The following is a 13,843-nucleotide window of genomic DNA, read 5'->3' as shown; positions in this document are numbered from 1 at the left end:
GCACCAGAAGAAGTCTGTCTTTATGCAACCAATTAGGCTTGCCTTTATGTGATTATACACCGTCAAATGCAGCAGTAGCCATGCCCAGTGTCCTTTTAATGCAGGCATCCAAAAGGAGTGTTAGACCTATTTTTCTTTTGTTACCTTAGAAAAGCCTGATATAGAACTGGAAGGAAATTGTTTCTTCTTTCCCCTAAGCAAACAGAAGTTATCTCTGCAAAATTCACACTTGTATTCTTTGGCATTTCTGACATATTCATTCCCAGGTTAAAAAGCTGAAAAATCAATTGCAAAAATAAGACGGCAGTAATGTAGTTTCCCATAAATGCACGTTTCAACTTCTGCCTTAAATGAAGTTTCTCTGGAGAGAGCTGTAGGTTCAGGCAGCAGAATAAGGATCTTTGTTATCAAGAGAGCCAGTGAGCTGCAGTATTTTATAAAGGAGAGCGCTGAGCTTTCATGGTAAAGATGAATTATTGCAGCAGGAGGTGGCAAAATACTGCATCAGGCTGTCCTAGTTAATACCAGAACTGGCACATGAATGGTGTGATAAATGGCATGTTTTCACATGCTGCAGCTGCCCGTGTTTCTAGGTTGCTTCATACTGCTACAGAGACGGTGCCAAGGGCGGCATTCGTTTGGGCTCTGCGTCCACGAACTGTGCGATGACCCCAATTAACAACTGCCACCACCACGTTTGATAGGGTTTCCCTAAAAGCTTTCGCACTCCGCACAGCCCGTGGTAACATGGGTTGTTTGTACTGCTGGAACATCTCTGAGGAGGAGAGAGGAGTTGTATTTAGTTGAAGAAGAAAGAGACGGACATCTTCCCATCTCTACCAAGAAGTGGGTGGCAAAGTCCTCAATCTAATTTGGCAAGAGGGAATCCAGAGCTCTGCGTTGTTAGGCACTAATCAGAGACGGAATCCCAAATCCAAAGAATTTAAAGCCTGGACCTGTCCGGCTACGGAGTTATCCTGCAGATGTCCTTTTATTGTGCTAATTTGTCAAGGAACAATATCTTGCTGACCAAACAGTGCTAGAGCTGGTGTAGCCATCCAAAGGACAGTGACCAAGACCATTGGCTACCTAAAATATGCACCCCACGTCTCTGCTGTGCATCTACTACAGGCTGTACCTACACCCAGTTCCTCTCCCTTTTGGGGTCATGCATGTGTCCTTGTCACGTGTTGGGCTAGACCAGCTTGAGGACAGCACTTTGACTCACAGAGTGCACAAGGCTCAGATAAGTTTCTGAAAGGCTACTAGGATTATGAGCCCCCACCCAAGTCTCTTAACACCCACCAAATTCTCTATGATACCTTACATACGGCTTAACACATGGACTCCCACAAGCTGCAAGGGACAACACCGGAGCCAAGGGCAGAGCATCAGCCCTCCCAACGCATCATTCCCTTTCCGCGTTGCAAGAGGTGCCATGCAGGCTAGCGACAGGGCAAGGCACGTTTGAGGAGATGTCAGCTCCTCCTCCGAGCACCCCACCTCCACTGGAGGGAGGAAAATATCCCGGCAGACCTAGTAAGCAATAGAGAACTATAAAGCTAACCCACTGCGCATAATAAGGGAAAAAAACCCATCACCGCATTGCCACTGCGCGAAACAAGAAAGCCTCCCGCACCACAGAAAGCGCAGCCTTTTGAAATGCATTCTCGCTCAATGCTTTGATTTTGTATTTAATTCTATATCCCTACTTGGAGCAAAACACCTCACTCCTGAGCGTCGCACAAGACAGCTCGAATGCGATTCTCCCGATCAAAGGCTTCGGCTGGCGCATGGAGCCAGCTGGAGCTCGTTGCCCCCGTGCACCAAGGTAAAATTAGGTACCCCCAGAAACTTTGCAGCAGAACGATCAGGAGACACAACTTGGAGCTGAAGGAGGGTCACTAGGAAACCATGCAGATGGAGACGCACAAAAAGCCTGTGCTGCCTACCCCAGCACGCCCTCCTTTCCCCTGCCCGCCCCTAGGAAAAAGGTGTGGGAAAGCGGCAATTACGGCTTCGGCTTGAGCGCTCTGGCACAAACGCTACAATCGCTTGGAGCCGGAGGGTGCATATAGCATGCAAGCAACAACATGGCCATAAATTTGAGGAGCTTGGCCCCCACATTGTCACCTCCAGCTGCTTTGTTTTAAAAAAAAAAAAAATCAACCCAAGATTATAGGTCTTGAGCAACAATAGTCTTGAGAGCAAACGCGGAGTGACAATTTGCTGGGCACAAAGGCATCTCAGGAGGCCCCGTCGGTACTAATATCCCCCACCCACACGCGCTGGTAACAACAGCCCTGAGATGATTGATGCCTTGCAGAGACATTTAATACCCTCCTTCCCCCTGCGCAACTTCCAGAAATGACATTTCGCTTAACCCTCCAAAGCAAGAGTTGCCCTGCTGAACGTGTGAGTAATCAGGGATTTTGGGGGAGCTGGAGATTCGTACCACACACCTGGGTTACAGAGGCCAGACCAGCAATTACAGCCCTCCTTACAGCCCACCCAGGGACTCGGCCCAGCAGCCTGGACCCCTTCAAACCAGAGCTTCCACCCGGAAAGTGACCTTTCTGCAGGAAAATGGTGCATGGAAAAAGGTGCATGCCCCAAACCCCAAGGAAGGGCAGTTTCCCCTCCAAGGCAGGTTTATTCTGGACACGGGTGGGATAACCTGAGTGACAGCACCCCGCAAGCCTGTGGGATGCTAGATGAGGGTGCTGGGGACAAGGGACAACCACCAACCCAACTGCGCAGCATCCCCCCACTCTCATACACCCATTCCCATGTGTTTAGCAGGGATGTCCGTACCTGTGACTGGGTGCAACAGACTTTTCCAGAAACATTAGGATTTCCTTGACTCAGAAAAACAGATCGAGGGTTGCTGCTAGAGGGAAAGGGCTGAGCCACTCTCGCGGAGGAGGTCCGAGCCGATGGGGACATACGAGCACATTGCCAAGAGCTGGCCGCAACTTGCAATAGGAGCCTGCTGCCTAGTGCTGAAGCTGTTTTGAAATCCTCACCTGCTTTAATGAAATGGCGATTACTGGAGTGACATTTGACAATACCCAGCGCGTGGCCTGGGCTTCCAGAGAGGCTGCAGCATGTGCCTGTTCACACTTAGCGACACTTCAACACAAGCGAGTCTTCTTGGTAGTTCTCCGCTAGTTTCCAAGTCATATATATCCCCCAGCCATACCCGTCATAACTGAAATTCCCCTGGGCCTCACCATTTCCATCGTTCACTGCCAAGAGGTACATTTTGACGGTTTGCTTTTCTGGTCACCTGCTGCAAAGCGGTGCCTCTAGACTGTGCAGTGGCTCCACAATTTATATACTCTCACCAGTCAAAAGACCATTTGACAGAAAACAGAATAAAGAGGCTGGATAGAAAAACTTGCAGTCCATACGGCTGGAGCTCTTTATTTGCTCCAAGGAAGAAGTCAAGGGATGATTTCATTACTTCTCGTGTTTAGTTTCAAGATGGCTACTCAAGCAAATAATTTGATGGGAGGAAGGCATCCACTCACGATTAAAGACATGAAGAGCTCAAGGAGTTACTACAGCTTTGATGCTGGTAATTTGTCTACCAAAGGGAAGTATTGCAGCTCCCCGTGTTTTCTCCCCATAGCTATACAATAACTACTTTTACCAGTGCCCGGCCAGAAGGACTCATTCAAATTGGATGTTTCTTCGTCAAACACCCAAGACACCAAACCTGAACCCCAAACCGTGGTGGAGCTCTCCATACACTTTGGGATGAGGACAGACTCACAAAACAGCATCTCCAGACCAGACACCACAGTGTGGCACGGAGCCGGGTTAGTGGCAGCACGACCACCACTTAAAGCACTGGTCTACACGAGACCGAGTAAAAGCTGCTGCCAGCCTCCACCGCAGGCCAGCTCGGTCATGGTGGAAGCAATAGGCAAGAGCCCACCAGAATCGGAAAATTGCAGCTTCAGACAATTACAATTCAATCAATATTAACAGTCACAGCAAGGCTAGACATCGCTCTCAGTAAATAACCACACTTTACTCAAAGCAGCACTCTTTCTCTAAAGAGACACCAAAGCATTTTCCTCCAGTGGCAGTTTTGAGACAGCTGGAGGTTTAGATAAAAAAAGGCACTTTTATTTTCAATTCAAAACCCGATCATGCTTAATGGATGATTCACCCTGTACTCCGCCGTGGCCCACGGCACGCAGACTCCCGCGGCAGCCCCCCGCGACGAAGCCGCAGAAGCGGCCAGGCTCCGTGCAGCAGCAAGGCAGAGGCACCGCTGCGCCTGCCGCCTGCCCCTGCGTTGCCAGCCGCTGCGTCACAGCCCTGCCGTCCATATGGACGCCTGGGCACGTCTCCATGTCGTCGTATGCTCCCCCCGTCTATTCCCTACGGCATGTCTCCTGCCGGGAAGGGACCATCCGCTCCCTCCGTGCCCAGAGCCAGCAGGGAGGTCGTCCTCCCGGGGAGCGATGCCTTCGTGGTCCTCTCCACCACTGCCCGCGCAGAGGTCCCGAGTACCCAAGCATTTACCCTGGGGAAATTCCCACTGCCCTCTTGCCTGTGCTCCGCGTTTTATCTGGTAACCAGGCCACATCCAGCTCTGGGCAGCCTCCCAACATCCCTCCTGGCCGCATTACGTGCGCACGCTAATTGGGGATGGCCAGTACAGCTGAGCCGAGTCTCCTTGCACCAGGCAGCTGCTGCATTGGCCCCAGAGGGGCCGACGGCACATCCATCTTCTCCAGAGCTTGCAGCGACCCTGTGGATCCAGGCTCCTTCTCATTGCTGATAAACAGCCCCAGCAGGACTTCACGGACATCCCTTTTTGGGGGCAAATCAGGAGCACACAGGGTCTGCTATCGGCACACCCCAAATCCACACACGCAGCGCTGAGACCATGGTGCAGCAGCCTTCACGCGTCTGGAAGATCTGCGCCTTCCCCCTTTCTCCCAGCACAGCATTGCCAGTTTGGACCGACGCTGCCAGCCCCTCCTCTTCAGCCCCTGCTCCCGAGGCACGGCCCCACCGGCGTGGGCACCCACTCTCTTCTCCCCACGCCTCGTGACGGGGGCAGTGGGCTGGCCTGGGACCGCAGGTAGAGCAGACGCATCAGAAGGGAGAGCAAGTCCCGTGCGATGGAGGCAAGCTGTGCCACATTGCGGAGGACGGAAAAGCACTCCGACATTGTAGCTCATTAAAAGGAAATCCTCCTTCCTTGGTCCAGCTAGTTAACGACCTGCTTGCCCATCAGCAGAATTAATTCTAGCCCGTTTGCATCCTTTGAGCTCTTCTCTTCTGCCCCTTTTCCCCCCTGCAGTAATCCCAGTTGCTCTCCACGTCACCCGTGGCACTTGTTGCCGATCTCCCTGCTTGGCAAGGGAGGACACAGCCCGCAGCTCGCCTGGACGCTGCTCTGGGCTGACCAACAGCGGCCGTCTGGCCCAACACAGCGCAAAACCGAGTCCATCAGGACTCTCTTTCAGCCACTAATTTTCACAGCATTTGCAGAACTTCATTATCTCTGGGAACTCTGCTCGTTTGTCAGCTCTGTCACGTTTGTCAACCAGGCTCAGGAGTTATTGGGAGCGGAAGGAAGACCAGACAGACACAGTGATCACGCAAAGCCTTATTTCTTCAGGAAACCAATCTCAAACAGCGCGTTGCTAAAGCTGGGGAGTAGTGCTGATTTATACTAGCCCATCAATCCACCCAAGCCCTCCAAACCACGGTTTTGGCAGACGCAAGGCTTGCTTCTAGCAACGCGCTGGGGTAGGTATGTCTCCCTGGGCACCTGACTCAGCAACCCTTCGCCCCGTGTGTGAATTATGGCACAATCGGTCAATTTATTCCGAGTTGGGAGAGCGGTGAAGTACCCACTCAGACCTCTCCTCGCTATCAATCTTGTCACCCTGTCAAGACGACTTGAAGTGACAGATATGCAATCAGGACGCAAAAACAAGGACTGCTGCGTCAGACCTCGCTTCCAGAGGTGTATTAAAAAACAAACAAGAGAAAATGCAGCAGTTTGGAAGTTACCAAGCCAAGCACTCACTCAAAGCAGGCAGCCAAGTCTAGCTGGGCTCTGCTGAGCAGACACATGCTCCGCAGTGACGGCTATACATCTACTGCTAATGCAGTGACCTTGCACCCTGGCTTTAAACCCTTCCACGAAATGGCAAGCGGGAGTCTGGAGACGGAGCAGCCTCTGTTCACTGGTCCTAAACCATCATTGTCCACTTTTCCCTGTTTATTGCAACAGAATCGCTTCTAGCCAGCGGAGCTGATGAATCTGAGGTCTCAAAACTGATATTTTCTTTGCTGTTCTCTCAAAGTACAAAGGAATTCAGAGTTTCAGGGTTTTCATCAAAATGTCAGTTCTGAAAAATTTCTCTGCGGTGTCGGAGTACCTACCCCTTCCCTGGAGAGGCAACTGAAAGGCTGGAGGCCCTTGTGCCATAGCCATAATTCAGGCTAAGCTCTCCTCAGCTGCACTAGGCTTAATTAGGCTTTCACCTACTATTAGAGAGCCACAACCTATTTCCCCCCCACTCCAGGAAAGGAGATGATGTGTGCCTGGAGGAGAGCTAGGGCAGGCTCCAGAGCACTCTCCAGAGGGAACCTCCATAGAGCAAAGGCCCTAGGAAGCTCGAGACGGATGTGCATGCAGTGCTCGCTCTTCTGACCTCCTGCCCCCTCCCTTTGGGCTCCCATGGAATAACATGCCCCGTTCCCCAGCCAGGCTCACGGAAACTGTTGATCACGATAACGTCCCCAGTCCAGACCCACAGGGCACCAGGAGCCATGACAGCTGTTGTGACTCCACATGGAGAGGAGCTCCAGACCTGCCCTGGACTTTGTACACCGGGCAGCAACACAGCAACCTCTGGGAGCCCCAAAATCTTCTCGGGAAGCTCTGTCCCTCTCAGCAGGCTTGGCACTCCTTCCCCCCCCAGCACACTTGCGTGCTCCTTGCTTCTCAGCACTGCAAGAGCAAGGAAAGGCTGGACGCAAAGGCATGGCCAAAAAGCATCAGCTCCTGTTTCCTGAGCTTCAGTACAGCTGTCAGGTCACTCTGTCCTGCATCAAATTGGGGTTCCATTTTTAATAATGAAGTTATTTACCCTTTTCAACTCTCCAAGTGTGACCACTTGGGTCCTGGCCAGAAAACCTCATTTTCCATCTTCAACTCTTCCATGCAGCTGTACCAAATCTGAGAAAGGGATGAAGCCTAATTCCTACACACAGATTCTACAGCCTTCATTTCTACTTCTTCATTATTTCTCCCTATTTCAGAATTCTATCTGAAAGCCCAGTATTTCCACTTCTGTAACGCTCCACATTTGCAAAGCATTTCCTATCATACTAGAGATAGGAAAAAAGGGGGGGGGGGAGAGATAGGAGCATTAGGTTAATTCAGTACTTCAGAGGGCAAGATCTGATCTCCTTCCAGCATTTAAACTCTTGATCTTGCAAAGTTTCTTTTAATCAAGGATTTCTTTTAAATTCTTAATATTCCACATCAGCATTATGCCCTGCGATTGCAATGAGTATTATGTATTCTGATACATGCTAGGCTCACATGGCTCATTGGGAAGTGACAGAATTTAGATCACTTCTTAACAAGGATTCTGGAAGAATGCCTGGAAGGATAGTTTTATATGAAGAATATGTAATTGCCTAACATTAGCACCTGATTTTTTTTTTTTTTTTTTTGAATAAAAAACCCTGCTCATACCAAGTGAGCCAGGAGCCAGAACCTGGAACTGCTCTTACTTAACACAGGCTACATTTGAGAACGAAGAACAGCAGCCAGAACAGGAAACCAAATTACACCACAGATCACATGCCAGGTAGTCTCAAAAACAAAACACACCTACAAACAAGCCAACCCCCAAACAACAGCCCCCCAGCTTTCTCAGCCTTGCCGTGAACACCTCCGCAGAAGCGAGTGCCAGAAGGAGCAGAGCACCGCGTTGGGAGCGAGCCTTGCTTGGAGCAGAGGACTTGGCTGCTCTCAGCTTTTGCAATCCCGTCTCAAAGCTTCCTAGCTGAAAACACTGAGCTAACCCATATGATCTTTCTCACTCTCTGCTCTGCTGCTGCCAAAAAGGCTCAGAGCCGTTCCCGACCACCTGCCTAAGCCCCTCTTCTCTAGAAGCGTCCCAAGGGGCTGCCCGGAGCCTGGGAGGGCCAGAGCGCACGTATGCTTTAAGGGCACCCTTTCTGCAGGACCACATGGAGGAACCCACTGAGCAACACTGAAGCTGTGCAGCACAGTTTTGAGTTTGGGCTGTCGCTGTCTCTACCTGACATAGTGTGTTCAAGATAATAATTGCACAGGGACCCCTGCCCCAGTCCCAAAACTGACCTAGCTCCTCCACAGCTCTGTTGAGCTGGCAACGAAGCTTATAGACAGGAGGCAACACTAGTCCCAGATCTTTGCCAGGATACAGCCCCCCTAGAAGTTTGCTCTCCCAGCCCTGAGGTAGCAAGGTCCCCCCACTTGCTCTCAGTGAACTGCAGATGGTGAGAAACACGCTTGCCTTCTGCGGCAAGGGCCAGGCGCTATTACCGCTCTCACCTCCTTATCAATAATCAGGATCGAGGGCGTAAAGGCATCCACCCACATCACAGAGGCACTTAGCTGGGCAGCACAGTAACAAACAGATAAAGATCAGACCAAAACACCCTGCAACTCATCTGGAGATCATCAAAACATTTGCAGTTTTGGAGGTGCAAACACAGCTTGTGCTTTCAGAAGCCTCTCAGGGCACCCGAAATTGCCATCCTGCTTTTCCTCAAGAGCTGTTCCCTGGGCAGTTGCAGGGACATCTGCCAGCAAACCTCCGAGTACCACATGCATTTCACCGGCAAAGAAAAATACGGCTGTGGGACATGTAGAGCCTGGGCTTTGCTGCCTGGAGAGGCACCCCATGGCCCCACCTCCTCATGCTGGGAGGATGGGATGGCCCAGGTCCAGCCAGCAAAGTCCTACGCAGCTCTCCACCAGCCCCAAGCACTGCCAGGGCTGACACAACAGAACCAGCTAGGTTTTCTTCCCCCCTCTTCAACAAAGTTTTGAGAGTTAAGAATTCAGCTGGTGAAGCCTAGGAGATAACCTCTGCAATGTGCATTTCTGCAAGGACATGTCCTGAAGCAAGGAACCTGCCTGAATTTGCTTTATTTATGCCCTTCTGGGGACAGGCAGAGAAGAGCCATTTTAATCGGGTCTGACTGGATGATACACGACGAGCTTAGTCACTTGCTAAGTGGAAGCGCTAGCGGTCTGAGTTTTCTCACCAGCACGAGATAACAAAACTAGCACACGTATGGGAGTACAATGGTGATAACGCTGTCTCTGTAGTATGATTAGGCTTGAAAAACCCAGCTCTCAGCCTGCTTCTAGTCAACCGCATGGAAATTTAGGCAGCTGCCTAGGTTCAGATTTACTGAAAAATCACACTACGCATCAGAGTGCAAAATAAAGCAAAGCCGGCAGTATTTTGGTGGCAGGCTTTGTGCCACTAAATTTAAGGCTGTGGCAGAATTATCCTCCCTAACCCCCTGTTCTGAACCACAGATATTCGCAGTGCAGCCGACAAGCTCACAAAAGCCTACCAAGAGCTCACACCTTCCTCCCTAGGCTTCGTGTTCAGAGATGTGCTTGGAGACTCGCCAAAAGGCCAGAATCTGTCCTAGCAGTGGGAGCTGCTCCTGCCTTGCAGGGTGCCTATGGATCAGGCTACTACAAGTTTGTAGAGGAGCCCTTCGCATTAATGGAAAACTGACTCCTCATTAGAGAGACTATCTGCAGATGTGCCACAGCTGGCACCCCAGCCACGTGCCCAGTTGCCTTAGAGCTCCAAGGAAGGAGCATTGGCACAATTCCTCTCCCACTTGCCCCGTAAGGTGGGCTGAGCCACCTCCACCCCACACTGGAACCAGGCAATAGGGAAACATCACCCACATGGCAGCCGGCCCTGCTCCAAGCTCAACAAGGGCTTCATCTACCTGCCGAAATAACCAACGAGTTGGTTGTTTCCCCTTGAGGGCCACGTGAAGGAGAAGGCCTCTTTCCCAGGGGCTTGTCATACTCCCAACACCTCATCCCAGGGCAGATAAGTCAAGCCTTGTCTCCTGAGCCAGGGACTTCCCAGCCGCAGCCCTCCTGGACCCAACACCTGCTCCACGCACATCTGCTAAGGCAACTTGGGACGGGATCGCCCCTTCCCAAGGCTCGCTCATGCTCCGATCGCTAAACCCTTTGGCTTGGGCACCGCGGCAGCTATAGTCAGCCGAACAGTGCTCATTAAGAAAGCCCAGACGGAACAATAGCGTCGTAGGAAGGAACGAGGCTTCCTATCTCGAGAGCTAATAATACCGCAGGCATTCCTGCAGAGCCATGCGGCGTGGAGACGATCAAAGCAGGGGCCTGATAAGGGCATTTTCAGAAGAGACCTTTTTTTTCCCCCTCTCTTTAAAGTCATTAATTCTAGCCTGTGCAGGCCTTCATCCACAGTATCCCAAGCAGGGCACGTTTTCCATTCAAACATTTCTAACACTTTACTCTTCAAAGTAGTCACAGAACAAAAAAAAAACCCCACACCACACAGAATACTTTTGACCACTTTCATTAATTGGTCTGCAATATTTTGGAAGTGATCAACAATTCATCTCTAAGGTCCTTATTAAACCCTTACAGAAGTCCTGAAGATCTTTTGGTAACTTTTTTACTTAGGGAAATCTGCCTGTTAGCACTCAATGCACATTACTATATTTAGCTTCCAGAAAATATGACATTCATTCCAGAGGAATATTTGGAAGGAAATAGAAGAGCTGCCTACTTTATTATAAACCTGTTGCTAGAGTATTTCCATTGATTTTTCTCTCTAGAATATATTTCTAAAGCATTGTAGGAGTAAATTTAGGATCAACAGCAAGAGGAAAAAAGTTTCTCTAGCAAAGCTGAGTTTGGGCAATCAATCATTGTGAAGAAAAGAAGAAAAAAACAGTCCTTCTTACCGGCCTGATGAAGCGATGCACTGAAGTTCCTCAGAGCTGCATAGACCTCCTGCAGATTAAAGAAGATCCAGCAGAAAGGCTTGAGACCAGTTTCCTGAGAAATGAAAGCAATAAGACAGCAAGCACATACTACGTCTGCTGCTGTCTGCTATTAATCACAGGTTTTCCCACTTTACGCCAGGCACGGCAAGGCTGCACGGTTTGGGGCTTGTGTGCAGGGAGCCCAGGTGTCCCAGCTCACCTACATCTCTTTTTTAATTAAGTGGCCTACCCTGTTTCAGTACCTCCAGAAGGTTAAAAATGAAATGAAGGCTATCTTAATTTAACTTGGTGGAGATTAATCATGTACGAGGTAAGACAGCCTCATTAGTACTGTTTACAGAGCCCACCCCTGATATGACAGAAGAGAGACCAGAAGTAATTTCAGCCCATATACACAAGCAAGAAGCATGCACATCCAGGAGCTCAGCACCATATTCTGTCCTACAAAGCAAGCTCATTTAGCAAGCCGTAACAAGAAGATCTCCTTTGACAGAGTGCACAAGGTTCAGGTTTCTTAATAGACAGTATCATTGCAGCAGCGGAGAGCCTGGTGGGTGATGCAGCTCCAGGGCTTCCTGGTTGGGTTACAGAAGCAAATTGCTTCTCCAGCTGCCTGGGGCAGTGCTTTCCAACCCCAACCCAAGGGTTCATGGACTTCTGAGGGCTGCAAGTGGCGGCTAAAATCAAGTACACGTGACCCAAGTATGGGGGACTTCCTACATGGTCTAGCCCTCCGTTAGGAAAAAATTTAGCAGTCCAGAAATTGGGAATGGTTGAAACCATCACCAGTCCAGATGGTAAATTATTTGGGGGGACGACTGCATCTTACAGTGCGCAGCAGCCTGTTTTATTGGCGCTGCAGGATTTGAGGAGTCAGATCTCCTATGAACAAGAGGAAAACAAGTGATGTTGGTGGACTTACAAGATCTGCTTGAAGATCATAGTTTTCCTCCAGGGAGGAAAACACTGTCCATTGATACCAACTTAGTTGTCAAAACATCACAGAAAACATAAAATGGGGCGGGGGGGCTGATAAACCTTCCTTGGCCCGAAAACATTGGCTTTTCTCCAGCAAAACACTCAGTCCGGGCCCAAACCCTCCTGCCCAGATCCCGCCAAAGCCCATGGAGCCAGGCCAGCCCCTCAGGAGCTGGTGCCCAGCTCAGCTGCTGACTTCAGCACTTGCTTCAAGTCTTCCCCTACTCCTAATTACCTGGAGGCTGTACCCCCGTGTTCAGCTTGTGTGACCCTCATAAATAACTCGTTGCTTTCAAGCACCTCATTAAGACCTGAATCTCCTTTTAGCTACACTCCCATAAATTAGCAGGCTCTCTACTAGAGTCAATAAACCACATAAGCAGGGGTTAGTGCTTAGCACCTGGCTCCAAGCCACCTCTGCTTTGGCTAATTGATATCTTCGAGTGAGCAGCTGCGTAGAAGCAGCCTTTGGTGGCAAGAGAAACTTAAATCTCAGAAAAGTGCTCCCGATTTTACTAACCCACACAGCTGGCTTCCCAGAAAAGTCAGCCTCTTGTTCCCAGTGTAACTAAGTGCAGAGATTCCCCCCTCCCTCCCCAACATTGTTTTCTCACTCTCCCTTTCCCACCAAGGCTGAAAGCCAGAAATGGCTAGATTAAGTTAGCTAGAGCCTTTCTCTGAACGAGTCTTAGCACCAATGCTGGCAAGTTGGCAGCATCCTGCAGATGACCTTGAAAGGAAACACGCTTGCTCTGCCCGGCTCTGAGCAGGGGAGATTAATGCTCCCACCCCACCTGCAAAAGCTTTGCTGGCAGGGATGGAAGAGCAGAGGCCAACGAGCGCTGCAAAGCTAGGCTCTTGGCTTGGTACAGGCATCTAGCAACAGCCTAACTCCATGGGAGCTCCAGCTCCAGCCCTCCTCTCGCAGATAGACTGAGGAACAGGAAAATGCATCCCCCTGTAGCCACCTCCCCTGCCCCACGCATGGTCTGCAGCTCCCTGCGGATAGGGACGGCTGCTTCTCACCCCTAGGAAACAGCAACGGTGCAGCCACCTCTTCCAAGACCAAAGCCTGCTGCTCTCACCCTTGGAAACACCTCTCTTCCCCCCTCTCTTCTCTAGGTTGCCTCCCCCATTTACTCCAGTCTGTCCCATCAACAGAACAACTTCTAGCCCTGGGTAGTCGCAGTCATCTGCTCTCACCCTTTTATTCTCCAGCAAAACCCATCAGGAGCTATTTGCCTCCAAAATCAATCTAACCCCCATTATGTCTTCAATAGAAAGATGCCAAACTGGCACATAATTAACACCTAAATAAAACCTTAAACTTCACCTCCAGCTTGGAGCTTTCCCCCAACCACAGGCTGCTCTTGTCTCTGCTCACTAAACAGCATCACTGCTCCGTGGGGGGGAATTGAGCAATAGGGTCACCTGCCCCCAATTAGGGTGATTACAGCAATCAATGCAACTTTCCACCCCAGGTTTTAGACCAGGACTTTCCAATCAAGCTGCCCAGCGATGGGAGCAGGGCAGGCGGTGAGCAGGGCAGGGGAGCTGCCAGCCTCTCCCCGTGGGGGACGAGTCACTTCCTAAAATTGCCAATTAGTTTCTTTACGCAACATACGGCACGAAGCTTCCCAAATGCTGCTTTTCAGCTGCACAGCATCAGGCAGAACGGAAGAAATACCGGCTCCCAAAGGCATCTTGAGCCTAGCAGTGATAGACGCAGCCAGAGCCGGCGGTTGCAAGCTGCGGTTTCTAACGGAGGTGGGATGCCTTGTCCCGTTGCATC

At 50.5% G+C, this 13,843-nt stretch overlaps 1 long non-coding RNA gene across 1 annotated transcript in view; it reads right to left on the bottom strand.

The window, feature by feature from the left end:
* LOC135327973 (uncharacterized) overlaps positions 1 to 11,308 on the bottom strand; it is a 41,650-nt gene extending 30,342 nt beyond the window's left edge. The window contains exon 1 of the long non-coding RNA XR_010388672.1: positions 11,032 to 11,308. This is a non-coding gene — a long non-coding RNA (uncharacterized LOC135327973). The remainder of the gene's footprint in view (positions 1 to 11,031) is intronic.
* Between the last annotated feature and the right edge of the window lie 2,535 nt (positions 11,309 to 13,843).

Source organism: Dromaius novaehollandiae, chromosome 3 (genome assembly GCF_036370855.1).
Source record: "Dromaius novaehollandiae isolate bDroNov1 chromosome 3, bDroNov1.hap1, whole genome shotgun sequence".
NCBI classification, from domain to species: domain Eukaryota; kingdom Metazoa; phylum Chordata; class Aves; order Casuariiformes; family Dromaiidae; genus Dromaius; species Dromaius novaehollandiae.
The sequence above is the reverse complement of the archived record's forward strand: the minus strand, read 5'-3'. Positions and strand labels throughout refer to the sequence as shown.